The 25,996-nt window shown below is 45.5% G+C and overlaps 1 protein-coding gene and 1 long non-coding RNA gene across 9 annotated transcripts in view; one reads left to right on the top strand and one right to left on the bottom strand.

The window, feature by feature from the left end:
* Nucleotides 1–6,015: 6,015 nt before the first annotated feature.
* Nucleotides 6,016–25,996, top strand: part of ZHX3 (zinc fingers and homeoboxes 3) — a 119,319-nt gene continuing 99,338 nt past the window's right edge. For 5 of the 8 annotated variants that reach the window (XR_014831735.1, XM_085002681.1, XM_021077231.2 and 2 more), the window contains exon 1: nucleotides 6,016–6,198. The gene's annotated coding sequence lies outside the window, so the exon portion shown is untranslated. Of the gene's footprint in view, nucleotides 6,199–6,500; nucleotides 6,639–6,841; nucleotides 6,868–25,996 lie in introns of those variants that run through there. The other 3 variants (XR_014831736.1, XM_021077228.2, XR_014831737.1) reach the window with 2 other exon arrangements.
* On the bottom strand, nucleotides 10,991–16,398 carry LOC146395312 (uncharacterized). Its single transcript, XR_014832366.1, has 2 exons — nucleotides 12,973–16,398; nucleotides 10,991–11,305 (listed from the first exon to the last, which is right to left on the bottom strand). It is a non-coding gene; the product is annotated as an uncharacterized LOC146395312 (long non-coding RNA).

The following is a 25,996-nucleotide window of genomic DNA, read 5'->3' as shown; positions in this document are numbered from 1 at the left end:
AGAGAAAGAGAATGTGAGAATATTGATTTCTGCTGTTCAAGCCACCTAGTCTATGGTATTTTGTTACGGCAGCCTAAGCAGATTAGTTTAAGCCCTCTTTCTCCCATTAGATCTCACACTAACTATTTCCCTTAACATCTTTGAACCAAAGCCTCCTATTTCTGGACCTCATGGTACCACGCACTATGAAAGATTTATGGTTTTGGTTATTTGACCCATGTCCACCTGACTTACCGGACTATAAATTGCATAAAGGTCTCTGGTTTTATTTGGGGCTGCATACCCAGAACCTGACACACAGCCAGGTACATAATAGGCGCACAATACATACATACTGGGAAAGTGTGTGGTGGGTGGGGACAGACAGTGTCTTGAGCTGGGAGGGGTTTATGGCCATTCAAGTTCATCTCTGATCTAGCAGCATCCTTCTAGCACTCTCTAGTGACAAAGCCTAACATTGTGCAACTGACGAAAGAGAAACATTGACAGAATTCAGCTCCAGTATCACAAAAGAAGGCAAGGAAGCGTGGATTTAGAGCAAAGAGGCAATAAGCTGGCACAATTGGATTTGGAACTTTAAAAGATTGCTGGGTCTTCTGTTTTAAGCTTTGAGTGCTTATCATGCATCAGACACCATGTTAATAGCAACATGTGGATTATCTCATTCAACTCTCATCACAGCCTTAGGGGGTTAAGTCAGTTACTCAAGTTCATACAACAAGTAAGTCAGGGAAAATGATTCAAACCCAGGAATTCTGGATTTAAATCCTACTTACTTATATGCTATATTACACTCACTGCCTCGGGGATTCTTTTCACTCCAGACTTTATAAAGGCAACATGAGGATTAATGGAGAGGACCCTCTCCATGAAATGAACTGCGTGCTGCCAAGTAAGCTAAGGGGTCTGTCACTATCCTGGGCCTATGGGATTTTTCTCCTTCTAATCCTCAATTCAGAGCTAGTTACTGCTCTTTCTCTGTGCTCTTCCTGCATTGTGATGTTATCCTTGACACGGAGCTGGCATATACATCACATAGAATTTTTACCTTCTCTTCCTGCCATCGTTCAAAGCTCAGACTCTTTCACACCTGTGATTTTGTGGCTCTGGCTGCTACTCAGAGCCGTGCAGTGAATAGCCATCATTGGAATGCTTTTGATTTCAGGTAATAGAAAAATCCAATTCAAATTAGAATCAATAAGAAAAGGAATGTATTGATTTATGTGAATTGATTGGTAGATGGGATTCAGATCAGCCTTGCTTGGCACGCCACCTGTTTCTCTTTCATTCTTTCCATGTTTCCCTGTTCCAGGTGTTGGCTTCATCTTTATGTTCTGCTCATTGTCACAGAATAGCTATTAGCAGCACATGGCTCCTCACTAACATCCAGGGAGGCAGTGAAGGTTTTACCCAGTTACTGTAAAGAGGTAAACACTGACTACTGATAGACGTAGGCCTGGAGAAGAGGTCTATTCCTGAAGCGATCAATACAAGATATATGAGATTACTTCAGGTGACAGGCCATTGAATGGTGTCCATCACACCCAAACTGTCTCAAGGCTGTACAGTGAGGAGTGAGATAGATTAGAGGTGAGGGAGATGCATCTGTCAGAGATAGGCTATGATTTGCTTTGGTAACAAACAAGCCAGCCCTGATCTTGTTTTCATAACAGCAAAGGTTAATTTCTTGCTCATCCTATGTATCTGCTTGGGTCACTATTCCAGGTTTTCTCACTCCGGGACCCAGACTGATGGAGCTGTCACCACCTCAAGCGTTGTCTAGTGCTGTTGCCGAGGGAAAGAGAATACAGAAAATAGCTCTTAAAGTTTGGGCTTGAGAGTAATGAATTTTTATTCACATACTATTGACCAAAGTAAGTCACACGGCCGATCCCAACTCTAAGCTATAAGGAAGCACAATCCTATCACATGCCTGGGAAGCAAACCAGAAATAGTTGGTGGCTTAGCATTAATGTCAACTCCCACAGATGGCTAATGGAGACCGCCCCAGTTTTTGTCTACTTTTTGTTGGGAAAAAAACTTCCTGTTTTTTTGTTTGTTTTATTTGCCACATGTGCAGCATACGGAAGTTCCTAGGCTAGGGGTCAAGTTGGAGCGGCAGCTGCTGGCCTATATCATAGCAACACTGGATCCTTAACCCACTGAGCGGGGCCAGGGATCCAACCTGCATCTTCACAGACACTATGTTGGGTTCTTTGGGAACTCTAAAACTTCCTGTTTTGATTGCTACATTAAAAAAAGAGACTTCCCAACTGTGCAGAAATCAGGAATTCAATAATCATTACCTGAGTCCCTATCAAATGTCTCCCAAGGATTTTGCCATTAAGTGGAGTCAACGGTTCTGTGAGGGACTTCTGTCAAGATATCTCCTCAGCTCAAAACGATTCCCCTTTTTGTGGTCTTGGTCAGCAGAGGTGGGTTCCTGGTGGACTGCATGACCTGTCAGCTGGCCTCACTTCTGGGGGTGGGAAGCACCTGACTCAGGCTGGGTCAGTGAGAGCCTCTTTTCTGAGATCTTGGAATTGGGATAATTAGGGGGGTTTCAGTCTATCTCTGGGCAACTGGAATTATATTATGTCTTTGGGAGTGGTTGGGAGATAGATTTCCCATTGGAAGCAGAGGAAACAAGTTTGCAGGGAGAGTCTTTTTTGTTTGTTTGTTTTTGTTTTTTGCTTTTTAGGGCCACACTCTCGGCATATGGAGATTCCCAGGCTAGGGGGTCTAATTGGAGCTACAGCTGCCAGCCTATGCCACAGCCACAGCAACGCCAGATCCGAGCCTTATCTGTGATCTACACAAGAGCTCAGGGCAACACAGGATCCTTAACCCACTGAGCGAGGCCAGGGATCGCACCCGTGACCTCATGGTTCCTAGTAGGATTTGTTCACCACAGTGGGAACTCCTGCAAGGAGAGTCGTACTGGAAACCCTTGTTCTGCTCTCATCCCATCCAAAAGTCTAGTTGGGTTCTTACTGTTGTCTTGGGAATCCTCCCCCATTCTCCCAGAAGCCTTAAGATAAATTCCCCTCTTGTTTTTCTTAAACTGGGTGGATGGGTTACTGGTACTTGCAGCCAGAAAACTCCTATTACATGTGTTTTGCCTCTGCAACCAGCCACAAAAAGTCACAGATGTAGCCCATTCCAAGAAAATAGTGGTCGGGTTGTAATTCTATTGCATCAGCTATACTTCTGGCAGTTTCTTTTCTGCTTGAGAAAGCGCATCAGAATGTGAGTGAGTGCAGGGGATATTATTATGCGGTTCACCTGGAATTTGTTTAAAAACATATATATCTTGTCCACATCCATGGCATGTGGAAGTTCCCCAGCCAGGGATCAAGCCCACACCACAGATGCAACCAGAGCCACAGCAGTGACAACGTTGGATCCTTAACCCAATGAGCCACGAGGGAACTCCAAAAATATTTTTTTTTAAAGGAAAATGATTTGTCTTCCTGGATAAACATTACTTGCCACATACCTTCCAACACTGGTATTAAGTGCATGCTGTTTCCTCTGCCCGGAGTCTTCTTCTCATCAACTCATTAGACCCAGCCCCAATGTCACCTCCTCTGGGAAGCCTTTCCACACTCACCTGTATTGTATTAATGATGTCCTTCTGCTTCCCAAAGCAGTTGACACCTACGTTTAGTGTTACCTATTTTTTTCCAGGATTATTTCTTTATGCATCTGGCTCCTCTGAAATACTGAGTTCCTCAGTGGTTAGAGAGAGTCTTGTTTATCTCTGTATCCTACAGTGCTGGCTCCGAATAGATGTTCAAAAAAGTTTGTTGACTAAATGAAGCTAAATCAGAGCAATGTGGAGTTCCTGCCATGGTGCAGCAGGTTAAGGATTCTGTGTTGCTGAAGCTGTGATCACAGCTGTGGCTCAGATTTGGTTCCTGACCTGGGAACTTTCATATGCCACAGGTACTGGGAGAAAAAAAATCAGAGTAATGTATTCCATATCCAGGTGTCCCTCAGTGTCTGTAGTGGTGTTGGTTCCTGGATATGCTGCAAATATGCAAATCCATGGATGCTCAAGTCCCATAGTCAGCTCTCAGTACTCCTGGTTCCACATCCTCAAATTTAACCAACCTCAGATCATGTAGTACTGTAATATGTCTTTACTGAGAAATATCCATGACATGTGCAGTTCAAACCTGTGTTAAGGGTCAACAATATATATTCTCTTATTCATTCAAGAAATATTTATTAAATACCTAAGCATGCTGCAGATGAGTAACACAAAGTCCTTTACAGATGCTATTCAGCTCATAAGGGCTATGAGGAAAAGGAAAGCAAGATGATGGGAGAGAGTGATGGAGGTCAGGACTTGACATTTTAATAGAGTGTTTTGGGAAAGCTTCTGGGAGGTGACTTTTGGGTAGAAATGTGGATTAAGGGCACATGCCTTTCTGGTGTCTGGGGGGAGAAACACCACATGCAAAGGTCCTGAGGTAGGAGTGAGCCTACATGTTTGAGGAGCAGGAAGGAGGCTAGTGTGGCTGGAAAGGATTGAGGGGGGTCAAGTGAAGAGAGATACAGTTAGAGGTGGGAGAGCAAAGAGGGGGAGGAGATCACATAGGATCTTGGAGGCTCCTGAAAAATTTTTTTTGTCTTTTGCTCTGAGTGAGATGCAAAACCATTGGAGGCTTTAGAGAAGGAGAGAAGTAGGTTTTGACTTAGGTTTTAATGGAATCTCTCTGGCTGCTTGAGAAAAGCTCTATGAGAGCACTTTAGAAGTTATTGCAATATTCTAGAACAGGGATGATGAGGGCTGAATTGAGGGTATTTTAAAGGGAGGGTTGACAGACTTTGCTACTGAATCACCTGTGGGATATGAGAGGAAGAGAGGAGTCATGATGACCCCAAGTTTGGCCCAAGCCACCAAAAGGATGGAATTAAACTTAAGTGAGTTGGGGATGACTGAGAGAGGGGCAAGTTCCACAGTTTGGCTTTGGACATGTCAAGCTTGACATGTGGCTCAGCACTAATGTACACTGGTTTTCAGGATATGAAAGTTATAACCAACCTGAAGTTAAAGTCAGTTTTACTTATTGAATACCAGGCACGGTGCAGAAAGTTGCACATGTGCTGTCATTGAAGCCTTTTCAATCATTCCTATTGGCTTATTTTTATGGATGAGAGATTAAATAGCATGACCAAAGTCACTCAGCCAAATAGTAATCTGCCAGAATAATGCAGATCTGGGATTCCAACCCAGGTATGCCTGACTGGAGAGCAGTTGTTGTTTATTAATCACTAGATTCTAAAGGTAGGGACCACTTTCTGAGCACATGTGCTACAGACTTGGGCTCCACAACAAAACAGGTGCCTGGAACGTGTGACAAAAACTCACAAAAGGGCCACCCTCATCGCAGGCGTTACAGGTTACACAATAGAAGCTGTGGAAGAAAAAAAAAAAAAAAAAAAAGCAGTTTTATTGTACTTGAGGAGGACTGACGCTTGAAAGCTCTCAAGTACCCAAAGAGTTAAGGTTAAGAAAGCAGTCATTGGAAGCTGTTGTTTAGAAACAGAAAGAAAAATACGGTGAAGTGTTGGTGGGATAAAAGAAAAAGTAACTGGCAGGCGATGCTCGTTGGGAAACACTGCAAGTGGGAGGAGAGGGGCCGGGCAATGGCCAGGGTCCCTGCCCTGCCAGCATCCTATTGAAAGTGCAGCCTGGCGTGGCCTTCCTTAGGTGGTCCTCGGAGGATATGGAATACAAAAGCCGGGAACCTCCGGGGCCACAGCATCCACCCCCTTTCCCCTACTTCTCCGCCCCCTTCAGCCTCCACGCGGGGAACAGCGGGAGCGACGCCCGCGCATGCGCACGGGGTAAGGTCCTCTCTGCGACGTCAGGGGGCTTGCGCCCGCACTAAAGCCCCGCCCCCCGGGCGCCAGAGGCGACCTGGGCGGGGGGCCTCGGGCCACGCCCCCAGCCGAGCCGAGCGGTGCCGAGCGGAACCGAGCGCCTCCGAGCGAGGCCGAGCCGAGCCGAGCGGCCGGGAGTCGGTTGGTGCAGCTGCGTCCCCGCCGCCCAGCAGTCCGCGGCTCCGGCGTCGCCGCCGCTGCCGCCTCCGCGGGGCCTGCGCTGGCCGGCCAGCCGCCCGGAGGGAGCCCGGAGCTCAGGGAGAGTGGCCCGGCCGTGGGCGCCGCCGCCGCCGCCGCTGCCAGGTGAGCGCCCGCCGCGGCCCGCCGGCCCCGTGTGCCCCCGCGGCTGTCAGTCCCCGTGTGTGTGCCTGTGTGGGTGTGTGTGTGTGTGTGTCTCCGCCTGTCAGCCCCCTGTGTCTGCGCGGGCTACTCCCGCCACGCCTGGACCCCGGCCCTCCCCGCACTGTCCGCCACCCCCTCCCGCCCGTTGCCCCGGGTCTTTCTGTCAGCAGCCAGCACCCCCTGGCTGGGAGGCTCCGCCCCTTCCCCCCGAAGCCCCGCCCTCCGCCTCATCTGTCATCACCCCCCCCCCCCCCCAACTAGCTACAGGCTCCAGCGCCCTGGAGGCGTGAGGGTGCCGCGGCTCCCGGGGGTCCGAGTATCCCCTACCGGCCACTCAGTTGCAACGAGAGGGTTGTGGCGGGGCAGTGAGTGTCCGTCGATGCCCGCCAGACCATGTGAGGGTGCGTGTCCGCCTGTGTGCCGGTGTGAGCACCGCGTGTGAGCCTCAGAGCCGGGAGGGGGTCGCGGGGCGGGGGGCTGCCTGACAGGCGTGGGGCGGAGATGCCAGACGGCCAAGAGCCACTTGCTCCAACTCTCGCGGGTCCCCTGCGTCCTGCGGGGATGGGGCAGCCCCTGTCTCTAGTCCGCTCGGCCAGGGAGGCAGCTGAACGGGAACTCAAACCTTTCGGGGTACAGTAGACTCCTCCATCCTGGGACCCTCATTTGCCCACGCGAAGGCAGTGAACCTGTTCTCCGGCTTCCCAGATGCGCGTGGCACGTGAGCCGAGTTTGGGACTTGTTAAGCCTTCCCAGCTTGGGATTTCCATTCAGGGAAGCCTGTCGGAAGTGATTGAGGAGTGGGTGGGATGTGGAGCTTAGGTGGAAAGTGTTTTGAGAGCTTGACTCATTTTGAGTTGCGTGGTTTGCATTTCTGAGCAGTGATTGCCCTGGGCTTTTGCCCGGTGAGAAACTGTTATGTGATTGGGATGGGGGTGGGGGTGGTGGAGGGAAGGCGTACTCCTTTCTGTTTTTATCTGTGTCATGTGAACGTATAGTATATTTATTCATGAGACCTCCACACATCCTCATTTTTTAAAAAAAGATTACAGTAGTTTCCACTTATACATGTTCTTATATGCTATTATCTTGATGTTCTTTATTTGCAGTAACTTCGTATTGCAGTATTTCAAAACTAAGAGAAAATGCGTCCTAAAACAATTGGTATTTTGCCGAATAATTCTCAACTGTGGGGAAAGAGCCAAAGGCGCACTTCATTAGCTGGAACAACTTATTCGGGCTTAATTTGTTTCTAAGAGACACACAGTGGAAAAATCCAGAAGCAGCATAGTAGTAGGGAAGAGTGTTAGGAAATTAATGAAAAGGGCCCTTCTATTGCTGCCTTGGAAAGATGGTATCAAAGTTGCTGTAGAGGACAGAGCTAGTATGTAATGATAAACATATTAACCAAGTTGGTTTGGTGACCTTGATACATGGCGCAGTGCTTGATTTGTACAGTGCTTCGTAGCAGGAAAACATTGTATGGAAAACAGGGTAATTTTTTAGGAGAAAATGGTCCCCATTTTTTTTTCTCGTTTTAAGTGAGATTTCAGACTAGAGTAGTGGCATGATGGGAGTGAATTTTTTCTTTTGTAAGATAACATCAAAAATTACAAAAGTAACTCATGTTTAAGGCAGAAAACTAGACTAAGAAAAGCATAGGAAAAAACCATGATCCTACAAATTATAGTAAACCATGGCTTATTATTTATCCCCTTAGTTTTTGTTCCCATATGTATTTTTTTCTTATAGAAATGCTACTGTACTATAAGATTGTTTTACTGTCTGCTTTTTTACAGTTGTACATAGATTATGAGAGCTGTGTCTTGTTTTTATTTATTTTTTTGTCTTTTTGCTATTTCTTTGGGCCGCTCCCGCGGCATATGGAGGTTCCCAGGCTAGGGGTCCATTCGGAGCTGTAGCCACTGGCCGACGCCAGAGCCACAGCAACGCGGGATCCAAGCCGCGTCTGCAACCTACACCACAGCTCGCGGCAACGCCGGATCGTTAACCCACTGAGCAAGGGCAGGGACTGAACCCGCAACCTCATGGTTCCTAGTCGGATTCGTTAACCACTGCGCCACGGTGGGAACGCCTGTGTCTTGTTTTTATAAGAATTCATTACTTTTCTGATCCATTAAAAAAAAAAAAGTTTAGATCCTTTGCTTAGAGTGCTCCAATGGCTTCTCAGCTAAAAGTGACATCTTCCTTGCCGTGGCCTACAAGGCTCCCTCCCTGTTTTCACTTCCAGCCTTGTGGGACAGATCTCTTTGCTGCCCCTTAAAAATTCCAAACATACACCATCCTCATTGCCTTTGCATTTGCTGTTGTGTCCTGTTGGAACTCTGTTCCTTGGATACCATGGTTCTTGCCTCAGGTCTCTATTCAGATGTAACCCTATAAGGCTTTTCACTGACCACTCTGTGTAAGATACACCCCATTCCCCTGTCCTCCTTAACTAACTTTTCTTTAGAGCACTCACCAGCACTTGGTAAATCCATATTTATTTGTTGGTTTATTGTTTCTTTCCCATTAGTCTTGAAGTGTGAGGCTTTTCTCATTGATGTATCTTTAGGGCCCAGAACAGCACCTGACACATTATGGGCACTTAATCAATCTTTGTGGAATGACCAAATGACTGAATGCTCATTATGCATCCATTCCTGCTCCCTTCCTGCTAGCCTTGTAGGCTTTTAGGTAGCTAGATCACGATGTGGGATAACAGTGCTGTAAAAGTCAGGGTAGTCCTCTCCTGTATATATCTGAGAAGAATTTACAAAGTGAGGCTTATGATCTTAAAAAAAAAAATTATAGTCTTGGTTTAACTTGAACAGTGAGGGAAGGAACACTTTTGGCAAATGTTGCTGACTTTACTCCTTATGCACTATCTCTTGTGTTATATTGGAAATCCTTGAAAGATAGAAAGTATCCCAGTTGTGTTTACAGCTATGATTCAATTTGGTAGTTCTCAGTGATAGTATTAGCCTCAAGAGCATAGTGAGTTTTTTTATGTCAACAGATATGCAGAGATATAATTACAATTTTAATGCATTTTCGTTTGAGGAGTACCTGTTCTATTTACTTAATTTCCTGGCAATTTTATCCTTTTCAACTCTCTGCTTATCAGCTATTGGATGGCCTAGTAGGTAACTTAGGTTTTTGTTTTTTTTTTTTAACATTTTAAAATAAATCCTTGCTCTCTTGAGCGTTTTACAACTCTCACATGACTCCTGAACTGTTTGAAAGTACGTTTCATTTTTCAGGATGGAATGATATCTGTGGTAAAACATATAATTGCATGTTCATTATAAGGAAGGAAGAATTTGTATACTGGGGTAGAATTTTTGCAGAGCGAATATAGTGTGAGTGTAAGCTTTTTAGAGGCTTGAATTTCAAGTAGGCAACTTTTAATTTTAGGGAGTTTTTGAAAAAGAATCCTTGCTTTTTGCTCTAAAGGAAAAGAATTCCTTTGAACACAATCCAGACCTTCAAAAACTTTTTTCTTATGGCCCAAATATATGAGAACTTGGGGAAAAATCCTAAATGAAAATCTGTATTCTTTTAACGGCCTAAAGGGAATGTGTTAAAAATTCATTTTTATTCGTTCCACAGGCAGTTATCGGAGCTTGTGGTTGGGGCCGCAGTTCTGTGTGTTTTTCTATGGGCTATATCACCACATTTAGTTTTAGATTACTGACCTGATTTGTCATTATTTCTTCTCTTTTCTTGCTTGGCTACCTCCCTTCTCTCATCTTACTCTCTTCCTAAATGGTCTCTTCCATTCCCAGGACTTGATTACCCTCTGGATGCAGATAACTTCCTTGGTTACACCTCTCTCCAGGACTTTTCTTTGGTTCTAGGCTTGGATTTTAATTTTTTAATTTATTTTTTCACTGTGGCCCATGGCATTTGGAAGCTCCCAAGCTAGGGGTGGAAACCACGCCATAGCAGTGACCTGAACCACAGCAGTGACAATGCCAGATCCTTAACCACCAGGCCACCAGGGAACTCCTAAAGCTTCATTTTTAATTTATTTTTATTTATTTATTTATTTATTTGTTTGTCTTTTTTTTTGCCTTTTCTAGGGCCACACCTGCGGCATATGGAGGTTCCCAGGCTAGGGGTCGAATTGGAGCTGTAGCTGCCAAGCCTATGCTAGAGCCACAGCAATTTGGGATCCGAGCCGAGTCTGCAACCTACACCACAGCTCACAGCAACACCAGATCCTTAACCCACTGAGCAAGGCCAGGGATTGAACCCACAACCTCATGGTTCTTAGATTCGTTAACCACTGAGCCACGATGGGAACTCCTAAAGCTGCATTTTTTAGCTCTCACCTCCCTGCTATCTCTATCTGCAGGCTCACAGTGATTTCAAATTTCACATGTCCAAAATTGATCACTCAAACTTCCAGCTTTGTATTCCTCAATCTTGACCCTTTTCCCTCCCCACTCCACCCTTCCCTGTCTCAATGGCATTATTGTCCATTCATTGTTTAGCCAGAGACCTGAAAGTCAACCTTGATTTTTCCTGATTCCTCACCCCCTATCCAGACCATCAGCATGGCCTGTTGGCCTGGCCTCCAGGGTACTTCAAAGCCTTTCTTCCTTGCATCCTTCTAATCCAGCCACCATCCTCTCTCAGCTGGATGACTGTCCCTGCCTCTTACCTGGTCTCCTAGCATCCACCGCTACCTTCTTCTTTTTTTTTTTTTTTTTTTTTTTTTGTCTTTTTGCTATTTCTTGGGCCGCTCCTGCGGCATATGGAGATTCCCAGGCTAGGGGTCGAATCGGAGCGATAGCCTCCGGCCTACACCAGAGCCACAGCAACGCGGGATCCGAGCCGCGTCTGCGACCTACACCACAGCTCATGGCAACGCCGGATCCTTAACCCACTGAGCAAGGGCAGGGACCGAACCCGCAACCTCATGGTTCCTAGTCGGATTCGTTAACCACTGCGCCACGACGGGAACTCCCCACCGCTACCTTCTTTAACCCTTTCTCCCCACAGCAGCCAGTGTGCCTACCAGACCACATCACCCACCCACCCCTGCGCACTTTGCAGCTTCCCACTGCCTCGGACCCACATCCACAGTTACTCAGGTGCTGGCTTCTGCCTCCTTCCTGTCCTCTGCTCCCCACTCACCTTGCTCCTGCCAGGTGGGAGCACGGTTGGTTCCTTACAAAGCCAAGTTCTTCTCCTCTTCAGTACAGCCCTTCCCTCTGCCTGACACTCTTCTCCCAACTCTTCCAGTAGAAGGTCCTTCTCCAACATCTGGTCTCAGCTAAAATGTCCCTCCTCAGAGGGGTCCCTTCCCTGATCACCCCTTTGTGGTAGCTTCCCATTGTACCCCACTCAGTACATGTACATTTCCTGCTTAGCACTTCACCAAAATTCAAGGTATTTCATTAACATCTTGGTTTTCATCATACAGTCTACTGGGGAACTATCGTCTTCTTTCCTAGTAGACTGCAAGATCAAGAAGACAGCCTTGGCCTGTTTATGGTCCAGTCCTGGCCCAGTGCTCTGCCTAGACTCCACTAGGTGCAGGTCCCCAGTACTTTTTGGATAATAATAATTATTATAATTTAACCTCTTTTGAGCCTATGTGCCAGGTCCATGGCTATGTGTGTTTACACTTTAAATCTCTTGGAGAACCTATTAAGGGGTGATGGTTAATACATTATCATTTGTCTTTGTTATTTTGAGACAATTGAGCTTCAAGAAGTAATTTTTTTTTTTTTTTTGGTCTTTTCTAGGGCTGCACCTGCGGCATATGGAGGTTCTCAGGCTAGGGGTCTAATCGGAGCTGTAGCCGCTGGCCTATAGCACAGCCATAGCAACATGGGATCCGAGCTGCATCTGCAACCTACACCACAGCTCACAGCAATGCCGGTTCCTTAATCCACTGAGTGAGGCCAGGGATCAAATCTGCAACCTCATGGTTCCTAGTCGGATTCGTTAACCACTGAGCCATGATGGGAACTCCCTCAAGAAGTAATTTTTAAACTTACGTATCTAAGAAAATGGTAGAGCTAGAATTTGGATTTATATGATCTGACTGTAGAATATTCCCTTTTACACATTACTGCCTTCTCATACGAATGTAGGAATAGCTGAATGAATGTGGAATATGCTATAATGTTAATATTGGATAGTTCCTCATGTTTATGCTTCTGAGCATATGCTAGAGTATAAAAAACAGTGCTTGGATTAGGCTGGTGCATTTCCTGTGAAGTTTCTGTTAATAACCACTATACCAAAGCACATAGATTAGTGTGCTTTTGGGCTCTGTGTTTTAATTTTACCTCTGCCACTTTCTGGCTGCAAGCCCTTGGGCAAATTCTTTAACATGTCTAAATCTGTTTTTTCCCCCCATAAATGGAGAAAAATAATAATTCTTATCTCAGAGGGTCATTGTGAGTAGCATAATTGTATACAAAAAACAGTGACTGTTAGCTATCAATGTTATAAGGAGAAAAAAAAAAAGTTAGGAAAAGCCCTTTAGTTCCATCAACAAACTAGAGCTTAGTTTGTTGTTAAGAGTAGAAGATACTCTGTGGCTCATTGGGTTAAGGGCCCAATGCTGTCTCTGTGAGGATGGGGTTTGATCTCTGGCCTTGCTCAGTAGGTTAAGGATCCAGCATTGCCACAAGCTGCAGCATAGGTCACAGATGCAGATTGGATCTGGTTTTACCCTGGTTGTGGCTGGGGTGGCAGCTGCAGCTCTGATTTGACCCCTAGCCTCGGAACCTCCATATTCTGCTGGTGTGGCCATAAAAAGGGAAAAAGGGGGAAAAAAGAGTGAATGATAGACCGTAACTAATATTATTGTTTCACTGACTCTGGTTTTGAGTTTATAAAAATTATTAGAGAATTAACTCTTTGGCTTGGGATTTATAATCATTCTATTGATAAATGGCAACTTTATGTTTGTTTTTAAACTTGTTAAATGCTTATAGGTAAGATAGCTTTGTTTTCCTCTTCATTTTAAACTACTCCCAATCTTAAGAAGATTCTTAGGGTAGAGTGATCTTTTGAGAGGTGAGGGTTTTTTTGTTTGTTTGTTTGTTTGTTTTTTGCCTGTTTACCGCAAAGGTACTCACCACCATTACTGCTTACTTCAGTAATGATTATCACCACGGAGCGATCCTCAAATAACCAAGCAAACGCCAGGCCCAGTGTGGGCACGGACGGGCTTGGCAGCCTTCACGGTGGAATATCTGGGCACAGTTGGATTTTCTTTTGGGATAGTTTATGAGCAAGTACTAGTCTGGTCACTTCCATCATTTCTGTGAAATAGAGGGTGAGGTTGTCTGCTAAGAGTAAGTGGGAAGAGGTCAGAGAGAAAATAAGATTTCACATGCAGTGTGGTCAGGAAGAGGAAGGGTGAATTTGGGGCAGTGACTGTGACCTCTTGGCAGTCTGCAGGGCTCTGTTGAGGTGGGAGACCAGGGATTGAACAGCACGCCAGGAGCCTTCAGCTCTCTGGCTTTAGGTGCTAAGAAGGCATGTGGTTAGGCTGAGCCAGGGTCGCGGTGTGCTGAGGGTGAGCAGCAGGAGGACAGCGGAGCAGAGGAACTGATGGTATTGGCCAGGGAGTGATTAACGTGAGTGGTTAAGGGGGTCTCTGCTGGACTTGGAGGAGAAGGGGACCAGAGGTGTTGATGAAATCAAGCAATGGTGTGCTGGAGCGATGGAGTGGTAGGAGGATGTGGTTAGGGTTTTTTTTTTTTTTTTTTCCTTTTTTGGCTACCCTACAGCATATGGAGTTTGTGGGCCAGGGATGGGATCCGAGCCGCATTTGTGACCTAAGCTGCAGCTGTGGAAATGCCAGATCCTTAATCCACTGTGCAGGCTGGGGATCAAACCTGTGTCCCAGTGTTTCCAAGACACCATCGATCCCTTTATGCCACAGTGGGAACTGGAGGATGTGGTTAGGGAGGTACATGTGAGTGAAAGATTTCAGATCTGGGGCAGTTAATTACTGGACATGACAGGCTCCACAGACGTATGTGGCTGAAGTGAAGCAAACTCGTGAAGATGAGTGAAGTCAAGGAGGTCAGGAGCAGACTGGAGCGTTGTCTGGGTCATCCATGTGGTTATCCAAGCCATCAAAAGGATGGCAGGACATTTGGGGTGGAGAGAAGGAAGGTGTGCCAAGTCTTTGGTGAATGATGTACCAGCAGTGAAAGGAGGTGTGATGGCCAACCTACAGGAATCTCCGAAGGTCAGAGTATTTTTGCCCGAGGGCAGTGGAAGAGCAGTGCCCTGGAAGCTTTTTTGCTTGCAACGTCTCTTTGGAAGAAATTGGCTTTGGGCCAGGTTCACTATGCTTCTGAAGGAATCCCAATTCCAAGAGGGCAGCATGGATGACATGTAGTATGGGAAATCTTCTGAGGGTCTGTGGTAAGAATATAGATTCCAGGGCTCCACCCCAGTCCACTGAATCTAATTAGAATTTCTAGGAGAGGGGACTGAGAATGTGTATTTTAACACCCCCCCCAAATTCTTTAGAATTAGGGAGGTTTGGGAATGCGGCTATAGTGGATAAGAACATAGGGTCTGGAGGCTGACTGCCTGGGTCGGAAGTGAGGCTGGTGACTCTTGAGAGCTTGCCTTTCTGAGTCTGACTTCAGAAGCTCTGAATTAAAAGACCCTCCATTAGAGGCAAACACCCTGATGAAAGCAAGGAGAGATTGCTGGTGATGACAGAGACAAAAATGCTCTACAGAATAATTCAAAGTACAGTGATATGGGGACATTCATGAGGAAACAGACTTGTTTGCCCCAGTGGTCTCTGAATACATTAATCACAATTACTGTTCTGGTCATCAGGAATAGGTCAAATTATAGTTTGGTTAGCTCAGAAAGGTGGAGAAGGAAATAATACAATTTAATTTATAAGCTTGCATGTTTTAGTGCTTTGATTATGAGTAAAATTACCTTATGTGACACAGCTCTGTCTCTGAAGATACTGGATTAAAAAACCTTTTACTCTGTGACAAGCCAGAGATACGAGCAGTTATTATCCTGGAGGGGCTGCGTACATGACCAGATGCTTAATGCCATGATACCAGCAGCCCCACCACCCCATTCTCCCTATTTTCATGAAGAAAATTCTGTTCCTTTCCATGACAAGGAAGAGGAATCCAAAAAGAGATTAGCTGCTGGGGAGGGAACTTAGAGGTTGCCATGCTTGTATGACTCCTTGTCTGACCCTGTTGTAAGGAGGGCTTGAGTTTAAATTGAGTGTTTAGAATATTAAACTATACTTACTGCCTGGTTTGTCAAGCCCAGACACCACTGCTATGGGAAAACAATATTGTCAGCCCTGCTAGAAGTGGCTGCTTTAGGACCTTCAGCTAAAACTTGGGTGGCTCTATCATGTGCTGTATTTCTTAATTCCTTGTAGCACTGTCGGTACTGAGGAGACTGGCTTTCAAACTGATGAACTGGGTGCCAGACATGGCACAGCATCTTGGCTATATCCCTGCCACTTAGCGCTTTCCACGTGGTCTCATCTCCCTGGTGAACTGCAGGCAGCCATTTCAATGCACATTTTGAGATTTAGAAAGTGTGGCAATGGAGGTTTAGCAATGCCAGCTCCACCAGAACTTTCTGTTTGCAAGTTGAGACTTTTAAAAAGTAATATCCTTAAAAAAAATAAAACAGGAATTGAGAGTATTTTTCTCTTGTAGAAAAACATTTTCTTCTAAAGCTGAGAAATACTGAACAGAGGCCAAAGAAGATTTTTAATGATACTACCATGCTATCTAGTATCACACTTTCCTACCCTCCAGAGCCTTGAAGCCTCTGCAGTGTCATGGTGTCATTTATAGTGTCTGAATTACTAGGAGTATTCAGCCTGTGAAGTGTATGCCTGCTTTGAACTAGGCACCTTGGGGTTGAAAAAAAAGGTCTCTGGTTTCAAGGAACTTACTTTTTCTTAAGTTATATGAGGTTGCATTTAAATCTCTAACCTCAGAGTTCCTGCTGTGGCACAGTGGGTCGATCCCTGGCCCTGCATAGTGGTTTAAGGATCTGGCATTGTTGCAGCTTTGGCGTAGGTCGAAGCTCCGGCTCAGATTTGATCCCTGGCCTGAGAATTTCCATATGCCTCAGGTGTGGCTGAAAAAGAAAAAAAAAAAAAAAAACAAAAAACCTCTAACCTCAAGCAGACCATGCAGTGTGCTGTGAAGGAGGTATAATCAAAATGTGGGATTATAGATAAAAAGAGAGCTTATTTCTGGTTTGGGTGGAAGTGGCAAGAGGGAATATATGTAATCAGTCTGGATCTTGAAGGTTAGGTAGAGTTTTAAACTTTTTTTTTTTTTTAATTCTCTGTTTACTATGGTATCATTTAATTTAGCAAAACTATAGAGATATTTTGGTGCCTAATGAATTAGCTTTTGGTTATCCAAATGACTCACTCATCCTGAATGCCTCGGGCTATAATTATTTTGGATAACTTATGTCTCTGTAACGTATGAAGTACTAAGGAATGTATGGTAGAGAAGGGCTTTTATGGAAGCCGTTAAAGATAATCTTGGGATCATAGCAGACATCTCAAATCCCCAAGGAAATGGAAGCACAGTGCTGTGGTGGTGAATAGAAAACCAGACTGGTAGGGGAAGGCATAGGTCTGGGTGTGTGGTTTAGGCTCTGGGGGAGGATGGAGCCCTGAGTGATACTGGTGAGGACTTGGTGGGAAAGGAGAAGTCGGCCCATTAGGAGTCACTGTCTCGTTTCTGAGTATCCTCGGGAAAGGTGGGCAGGGAGGGTTGGAGAGCCCTGTAGGATGGGACCTTAATGAATCCAAGGCTGCCAGCTCCTCCTGGTTCTCCCCTGCTCTAGTGTGGCTGAGCACACCGTGTTTTCCCGGAAGGCTGTGAGGCCATGCCCAGAATTCCTTTTCCTGCCCTGAGCCTCTGTGGTCCTTGTTACTGGGCTTGTCCTGCCTCAGACCTGTGTCTTCCTGCCATAGCGTGGATTCTGTCTTGTTGATGTGTATCCCTCTGTGTGAATCCTCACTCCTTTAGCAAGCCCTCTTCTTGCCATGCTAAGTTAGTGATGGCTGAGCTGTTGTACCAGCCTTGCAAATGGTTATATTATGCCCAAGACTTTGCAGTTTTTACTTTCCCATGTGAAGCCTCCATTTTCCGTCTTCTACTTCCTCCATCAAGCCAACATTTAATTTTCTAGGAAGCTGGAAAAATATACAATCCTGGGGCCCTGGCTCAGAAATCTGATCCCCTTGGGAATCAACATATACAGGTTTGATAAGATAATGTTTCCTTTTTTGTTTATTCCTAATAATGCCGATAACATCTTAAAAGCCAAGGTATTTGGCAATACCATATGCTCCATTCTACCATGCAGGTGACTAAAGTAACTCTAAGAAAATGAATTCAGTTGCTCACCAATAATGTACTTATTGTGTGTCTGCTGTGTGTCAGGTACTGTGCTAGACACCAGTGGGGAGCAAGTCAGACATGGCCTCTTTCTCTGGCCTCATGCCACAGACAGTCTGGTGGCTCCATGGCCAGGAGGCCATGATAGATTTGCAAATTCACGGTAAGCCCGAGGCAGGAAGGCCCGGTGTTTAGTCCTGCTTTTGCCTTTTATCAGTTACACGACCTTAGGTGTTTGCATCTCTTCTATCAACTGGAATAAACCTTTTAAAAAGGTTTTGTAGCGCTTAAATGACAGTACCTCAATAAGAGTTTTAAAAAGGTTAAATTACTGTATATGCAAATATAGGTGGAATAAATCAGCCCCTGCCTCATTCAATAGCAATAGCTAGTGGGGGTTTTCCACTACTCTGTGGCTTCAGAGAATCACTAAAATCAGTATTTGGACTATGTGTTATTAATATTTCACTGTTATAATGTTTATTAATAATAAATAAGAAAACCAGGAGTTCCCGTCATGGTGCAGCAGAAACGAATCTGACTAGGAATCATGAGGTTGAGGATTCTATCCCTGGCCTCACTCAGTGGGTTAAGGATCCGGCGTTGCCGTGGCTGTGGTGTAGCTCGCAGGCGTGGCTCGGATCTGGCATTGCTGTGGCTATGGTGTAGGCCGGCGGCTACAGCTCCAATTAGACCCCTAGCCTGGGAACCTCCATATGCTGCAAATGTGGCCGTCAAAATACAAAAAGACAAAAAGACAAAAAAAAAGAAAGAATGAAAACCAGCTCTTTTTTGGTACCTGGGGTTAATATAGGCTACTTAGTCAACCCTAAGGAACTGTACATTTAATACGTATTGGCATTATTTTAGAAAGCAGTGCTTCTAGATATTTATTATATAACCAGAAATTTATTACTACTGTGATAGTGCTAATAATCTAATATATACTATGGAATTATAGTACAGTAAGAAAAAATGTATTTGAATAGTAATTATAAAATAAAAAGTATCCTTTGTAAGTAGAAGCTGTTTTTGGTTTTTGCAGATTTGGGTAAATAGTTTTGACCTGCATGGGTCCTCTTTGGTTCTGACCTGTTGTTTTTATGGTCCCTCCTACCTGCTTATCACAGAAGAACTAAGACCTTCCATTATAGCAACGTAGACAAGACCCTTAGTCTTTCTGAGCCTCAATTTACTCATAAAATGTGGCCTTTTTCTTGGCCATGCCAACTTCACAGGGTTGTTGAGACATTCCTGTTGGAGTGGATGTGAAGGTTCCCATTCAGTTGTAGGTCAGGTAATTCTGGCCAATGAATGCCCCAGAAGGGCTATGTTTTGGTTTACAGCACAGCCCTTGTTCAAGTTTCCTGATCCTTCCTTACCATAATTCAGTGCCCTCTACATCCTTTTGTCCCCTTCTCATTTAGTAGCATTTCTCTTTATACCCAGTTGGCCATTAGCCAATGTTTATTGAGTTCTGCTGTGTGTTAGGCATTGTGTAGCATACTGTGGATGCAGAGGTGAGAAGACTAGACCCGGATTCCAGAGTGCCTGTTTGAGTCCAAGACTGCAGGTCAGCTCTTGCCTGCATTTCTAGCCTGCTGGTCCTCTCTACAGATTTCAGAGTTGCCATCCCCTATAATCATGTGAACCAGTTCCTTAAAATAAATCTCTTAATTTACTTTTGTGTACACACACACACACACAAACACACACACACACTCTATTGGTTCTGTTTCTCTGGAAAACCCAAACTGATATGGTACTCAACAATGCTTGTCATTATCAGTGTAGGAAGAGGAGGAGCAAGTGTGGTAAAAGCAAGCTGCATAGTGTGGCTTTAGCCACACTGAATTTGAGGTGCCCATGGAATCCACATGGAGATATGGCAGGTAGATGTAGCCAGGGTGTGGAGCGCTCACATGAGTGGTCTGGACTGCAGATATATAGGTTTGGAAGTCACTCATATGTAGCTGTCAATTACAATTGTGTTTGTGGATGATTTCAAACAGAGTAGAGCTTGTTTCGTTTTGTTTTTTGTTTTTGTCTTTTTGTCTTTTCAGGGCTGCACCCAAGGCACATGGAGGTTCCCAGGCTAGGGGTCTAATTGGAGCTGCAGCTGCTGACCTATACCACAGCCACAGCAACTCAGGATCCGAGCTGCGTCTGCAACCTACACCACAGCTCACGGCAACACCAGATCCTTAACCCACTGAGTGAGGCCAGGGGTTGAACCTGCAAGCTCATGGTTCCTAATGAGATTCATTTCTGCTGCGCCACGATGGAAACGCAAAACAGAATAGAGCTTGTAAGGTAAGAGGAGGGTTCCAGATGGAACCCTAGGAAACACTAACATTTAGGGGAGAGGTAGAGGAAGAGGAGCCAGTAAAGAAAACCAAGAAGGAGTAGATGGAGAAGAAGGTCAGGAGAGAGCAGGTCTTGTCGATCAAGGTGGGGGAGAATTTCAAGAAGGAGGGAATGCAGTGCTATCAAGTGCCATAAAATCATCGAGAGAAATGTCGGCACCTGTCCACTGAACCTCACTCTTAGGAGGTGTCATTAGCAGTGACTGTTTCAGGGAAGTGCCCATCGTGGCTCAGCGGTTCATGAACCCCACTAGTGTCCATGAGGATGTGGGTTTGATCCCTGGCCTCGCTCAGTGATCCGGCATTGCTGTGAGCTGTGGTGTAGGTTGCAGATGTGGCTTAGATCCCATGTTGCTCTGGCTGTGGCCTAGGCCAGCAGCTGTAGCTCCAGTTCAGCCCCTAGCCTGGGGACCTCCATATGCCTCAGGTGCAGCCCTAAAAAGCAAAAAAAAAAAAAAGGAAAGGACTGTCTCAGCGTCATAATTCATCACCCAGGGTGATGACCTGGGCTGATGAAGTGGAGATGCCTGTTTGCTGCTGCTACTTTGAGGAGCTCAGTTAGAAAGTCTGAGGAGAAGGAGCGGTGGGCTTCCTGAGGAAAGGATGATTTTAGGATGGGCAGGGTTCTAGCATGTTCAGAGGCAGAAGAGACAGAGCTGGAGGAAAGGAAGAAGGCAGAGATTCAAGGGAGAGAAAGGATGACTGATTAAGTTCTCCTCCATAGATAGAGGGACATGCACAGGGGTGGTTGTAGCATTACGGGGCGGGGGGCTGCCTCTTCCACTTGGCGTGGAAAGGGGAAGGGCCATTTGGGGATGCAGAGCTGTAGAAGCTGGGATGCTGGAAGTTTTGCCCTCATAAAAGCTTTTCTTTGTGAAGTAGACCTTGGGCAACAACTGACAGCTAAGGGAAGATGGTGAAGAGAGATGAAGGTTTAAAATTACTGCTGTGGGGCTTCAAAGTGGAGGCTGGTTATTGTTCCCCCTTGTCTACTGAATGAAAGTTACAGGCCACAGTCTGCCTTGAGCCAGTTCTGCCAGACTACCTGTCTTTTGTTTTATTCCAGCCCCCTTGTGTACTTCAGCCATGAGTATCTCTGTTGCAGCCGTAGAGTTTGGCTTTGACCCATGATGCAGCAGGGGAAATGCCACTGCACTTGAGTCAGGAGTCCTGGGGTCCAGCATGGCTCCTCCATTGGCTAGTGATGAGACTTTGGACATACTTTAACTTCTCTAAGTCTGCTTATTCATTTGAAAATGGTTAATTATAAGAATACCAATCATAAATGATGATAATGATGGTTGTTGGATGAGAAAACTTAATCTTCAAGTATTTTGAAGAGGATAAATAAGGAGCTGGTGTCATCAGGCTATGAGTAATCCTAGGTCCAGGTGCTTGTGTAGACTTTCCTCTTTACCACTGAAATCCTTTCTCCTTCTCTCCAGCTATCTAAATTCAGCCTATATTACATAGAGAAACAGTAGCTCCTGTAACAGATAAACTTTGCTGAAATCTCGGTGGCTTAAAACATTTTCATGCTCATTTCACATCCAGTCAGCCATGAGGGTGGAGGGGGCCCAGACTGGTGGCTGCCCTGTCTTCTTCACACCAGGGCAGGGTTCCCAGCTTGCCCTGGGTATCGGCGTCCAGGCAGTGGGGTTGGGGAGAGAAATTAGATGGTTGGGAGGCTTCAGTGCATCAGCCCTAGGATGGGAGCTGGTAACAAAGGCCAAAGGAGAGGTGGTTGAGAGGAGGCATTTACTGGATGGAAGATAAATTTGGGGTATGTGGGTTTCAATGTGCACAGAAGGGTGGAGGGGGCTGAGAATAGTGAGGCAGGACTGGTGGAACCTAGAGCAGAAGAGGCAGCAGGAAAGCATTGTACACTTGAAATGGGGGGCAAGGTGGTCCGATTTATAGTTTCAAACAACCACTCTGGCTGTTGCCTGGAGAATGGGTGGAAGGGAGACCACAGGGTATATTGGATGCAGTGGGTGAGGAAAAAGGAGGAATTCAAGATGGGGGTGAGCCTGGAGCTCAGAGCAGATGTTCAGGCTGGCAAAGAAAATTTGATCCTGTGTTTCCTGTTAGCTCCCTCCCTGTTCTCAGGCAAGCTTCTGCGAGTAGCCTTATCCACAGTCTCTGCTTCCTCACCTCCTCAACTCAACTCTCTGTGCCCTGGCCACTGTCACTGCCACTTCCCTGAAATGTCTCGGGCAAAGGGCACTCATGGCCTTTTATGATTAGCCAAGTCCAGGCCTTTGACCCTTACCCACTTTGACTTGCATCCAGTCACACTGTGAGCCATTCCTGCCTTGAAGTGCCCCTTAGCCCTGTGTCTCTCTGGCCTCTTTGTGGTCCCCAAGTCCTTAGGCCAGTCCTGAAATGAAAGCATTACACAGGCTTCTGACCTTGGATTTGCTCTGTGCCTCTCAGAATAGAAGGATCCCTTTCCACTCGCATCACGACAGTGCTTACTTGCCTTTCAGCTTCGTCTCAGGTGCTCCCTCCTCCAGGAAGCCGTCCCTGACTCCTCAGGTTAGGTTAGATGCCACTTCTCCTCCTTTCCATTTCTCCTGGAACATAAAGTGGATATGGTAGCACTTAGTGCCCTGCTTGTTTGTCTCCCCAGTCTAATAGTGCTGGAAGGATAGGATTACAACAAAATAGACTGTGATCTAGGACACAGATTGCTTTATCCAGTTCAGGTGAAAGCCACACTTTATATCTACACCTGATTGTATGTCCTTTGTAGAACATTCATTTCTCACTGAGTCTGAGGGCCCTGAATTCTGGTATAATGTCTACTGTGAACAGAAGGAATTCATTTAACTCAAAAGAATTAGTAATTGTCTCCATCTTCTGAAAGGAAAAAAATATGAGAATTTAAGAATATGAATTGCCTCAGGAGTTCCTGTCGTGGCTCAGTGGAAATGAATCTGACTAGCATCCATGAGGATGCAAGTTTGATCCCTGACCTCGCTCAGTGGGTTAAGGATCTGGCATTGCTGTGAGCTGTGGTGTGGGCTGGTGGGTGCAGCTCCAATTCAGCCCCTAGCCTGGGAACCTCCATATGCTGCAAGTGTGGCCCGACAAAAAGACAAAAAAAAAAAAAAAAAAAAAAGTATCAGTTGCTTCAGAAGCGCTTCCAAAGACCTGAATTGCCTCGTAACTTAGTTCTGCACTCCCTTGCTTCTACCCCTACACCTGTTTCTGGGTTTGACTTTACAGTTGCCTCCACGGTGATGAGCACTAACGTTCTTCTGGGCTCAGTTGTGATTGCTTTTGACGGCAGCAAATGGGCAGAATGAAAGATAAGTTTCTGCCTTTATATCCTTCCCTCTTACTAGCCGAGAATGAAAGAGAAGAGATGGGTAGAGACAGAAAAGTATACACGTCACACATCTGGCATTTCAGTAAGATTCTTGGTGGTTAATGGCACTAAACTCTTATGTTTCTCTTTCTTTTTTCTACCCTTTTGGATTCTTTCTTTTTTGTCTTTCTCTCAGTTCCAAACCCACTTTATCTTTTTTGGCAGGTGGAACAAAGAAAAGAAAATGTTGAATCACTTTCTTCCCAGGGGCTTGATTTTTAGAATCTTAAAAAAAAAAAAAAAATTCCTCCAGTGTTTAGTTTTCTGAGCTTAACAGAGCAAAAACAGAGCTGCCTTTGACTAAATGGAACTCTTAGCTTCATTACTTAAAATAATGCTGCAGGTTGTACTGGTGCCTTTTGGATGTAGTATTGAGCTCATTATTTTCTAAGAAAAAAAAAGCACTATGGGATTGTTTTTTATTTTTAACTGTAGAATAAGACTGCGTAAGTAAATGTGGGTAATAATGGACTGAGTTTGAGCTCCCATGTTACTCTCTCGAGGCGGTTTGCTGTTATCAGGATGAGAAATGCTGGCATACCTGAGCCCCACTCTATTGATTCCCACTTATGTTCATTTCTGCTGTCCAAACAAGGTACTAGAATTACAGATGCTCGGGTAGAAAGGGCATAGGGCTTTCCAATGTGCCCACTGGTGGGATGCCAGCTCCCCTTCTTATGTGGGGGACCTCTCGGTTAGCCTGAGAACATTCCTCCTCATGGGAAGCAGTAATCTTTGACCCTTTGGATTTTCTTAGTGAGTCTTTTCACCACATACAGCGTGTCCAGTCCTCTAAGTATTTGGAGACAGCTCTCCTCCCTTTCATTGCCTGAGCCCTTCTCTGTAGATGGTGGATTCCTGGTTTTTTCACATGGAACCTCCTTCCTTATTCTACATGTTGTGATCCTAATAGAGCATCCCAAGGTTTTGTTAGCTTTCTCCTGGTGGCTCAGTCTCTTGTTGAACTTACTCTCAGCTGAAACCCACCCTCGTGGAACCCACCTCTGAGTGGAGGTTCTAAAATGTCTATTTAATGGAGTATTTTTTATCTCTGTGGTCTATGTAAGAGTAAAGCATTTTGTTACATTTGATAATGTTGTAATATACTTTGCCTTAAAAGAAAACAAAGGCTTTTAAGTCCTAGGGTGCAGGTAAAATGCCAGTAAGGCCATGGAATTTGATTTCTAGCCAGAGTAGGCTTGAGCAAGTTCACTTGGGTCCGATAATAAAGGCTGGCATTGACTGTGCCCTCACAGCATGCCAGCCACTGTGCCAGGGATTGTTACACGTATCATTTAGTTTTAACACTCAAAACAACCTTAGTTAATAATGATATCATTAACAGTAAATACTCTTATTGACCTCATCTTAATGATGAAGAAATGGAGTCTTAGAAAAGTTGGGACTTGCCACATGTGTCACATATTGTAGTGTGACCCAGATCTTGAGCCCTTCTTGTGCCACTACCCTGCTTCTTTGATACCTTTTGGCTGGGTAAAGCTCTGTGTACAACTCCTTTCTCTTGTGCCTCATGTTTAGCATTCTGGTCTTCTTAATTATAAAGTAAATTAAAAAAAAAAGAATTGGGAGTTCCCTCGTGGCACAGTGGGTTAAGGGTCTGGTGTAGCTGCTGTGGCTCAGATTGCTGCTGTGGTGAGGGTTTGACCCCTAGCCTAGGAACTTCTGCATATGGTGGGTGTGGTCAAAAAAATAAGTAAAAAGAAAGAGTCGGATGATTCTTTGTAATTCACCAGGGCACCTAGAAGAGAGCTTTGCTGGGTGCTGACCGGAAAACTGAAGTCCTTAGTTCTGTTTCTCCAGACCCAAGAAAAAGAGATCAAACCTCTATGAGTTCTTTAGTCTTGGAATGACTAGGGCCACTTCAGCCCCCTTAAGTCCATCTTCAACCAGTAGAAGTCTAATACCATCATGGTGGGCCAGGGCTAAACCTTTGATTGGCCTTTGGGCAGCTGGCTGGCACAGACCAAATGGGAGAGGATGTCTATTATAGGTATACTGGCAGCCAGGATTGAGTACAGGTTTCTGATAGCTGGCTCAGTTGTGGTTCTGCTTTATACACTTAGCCTCTGTGAGCCTCAGTGTCTTCTTTCCTGGGAGTTGGGAGGAAGAGAAATGGTTGAGGTAGGGGGAGTTGGCTACTCTGCATTCTTTTTCCACTCTCTCAGAGGCTACCATAGCCCTTTTTGGTGTTGGAGAGTCAGTTTCTATGCCTTATTTCCCAGTTCCACACTTGAGACAGAGGTGTGGTTGGAAGGATGGGTCTCTGGGAGGCTGCTGCCCCCTTTCTCAGTCCCTAAGAAATTGTTGGATTGGACACGATTTTAAACTTGGGGAAAAAACGGAACTCTTTACTGAACCTAAAGATCAGTATGCCTAGAACCTTCTCCCAGTTCACAGGGTCCCAAAGGTTTTAGAAACTATTGATTCCCCTGTGGTCGGAGGAGAGTGGCTCAGTTGAAGGACGACCTCAGGCCTGTTGGGGAAGTACAGGCTGGTCTGGTCAGCCTGGTATCAGAATCGTCAGGTCTGCCTGTGTGTGCATCTCAGCCTGAGATGAACTCTGGAACTGCGCATTCTCCCTGTGATTC

This window comes from Sus scrofa, chromosome 17 (genome assembly GCF_054392235.1).
Source record: "Sus scrofa isolate SSC_HxYL_T2T_F1_AM1 chromosome 17, Sscrofa_HxYL_maternal_Yorkshire_Landrace_v2.0, whole genome shotgun sequence".
NCBI lineage: Eukaryota > Metazoa > Chordata > Mammalia > Artiodactyla > Suidae > Sus > Sus scrofa.
The sequence above is the reverse complement of the archived record's forward strand: the minus strand, read 5'-3'. Positions and strand labels throughout refer to the sequence as shown.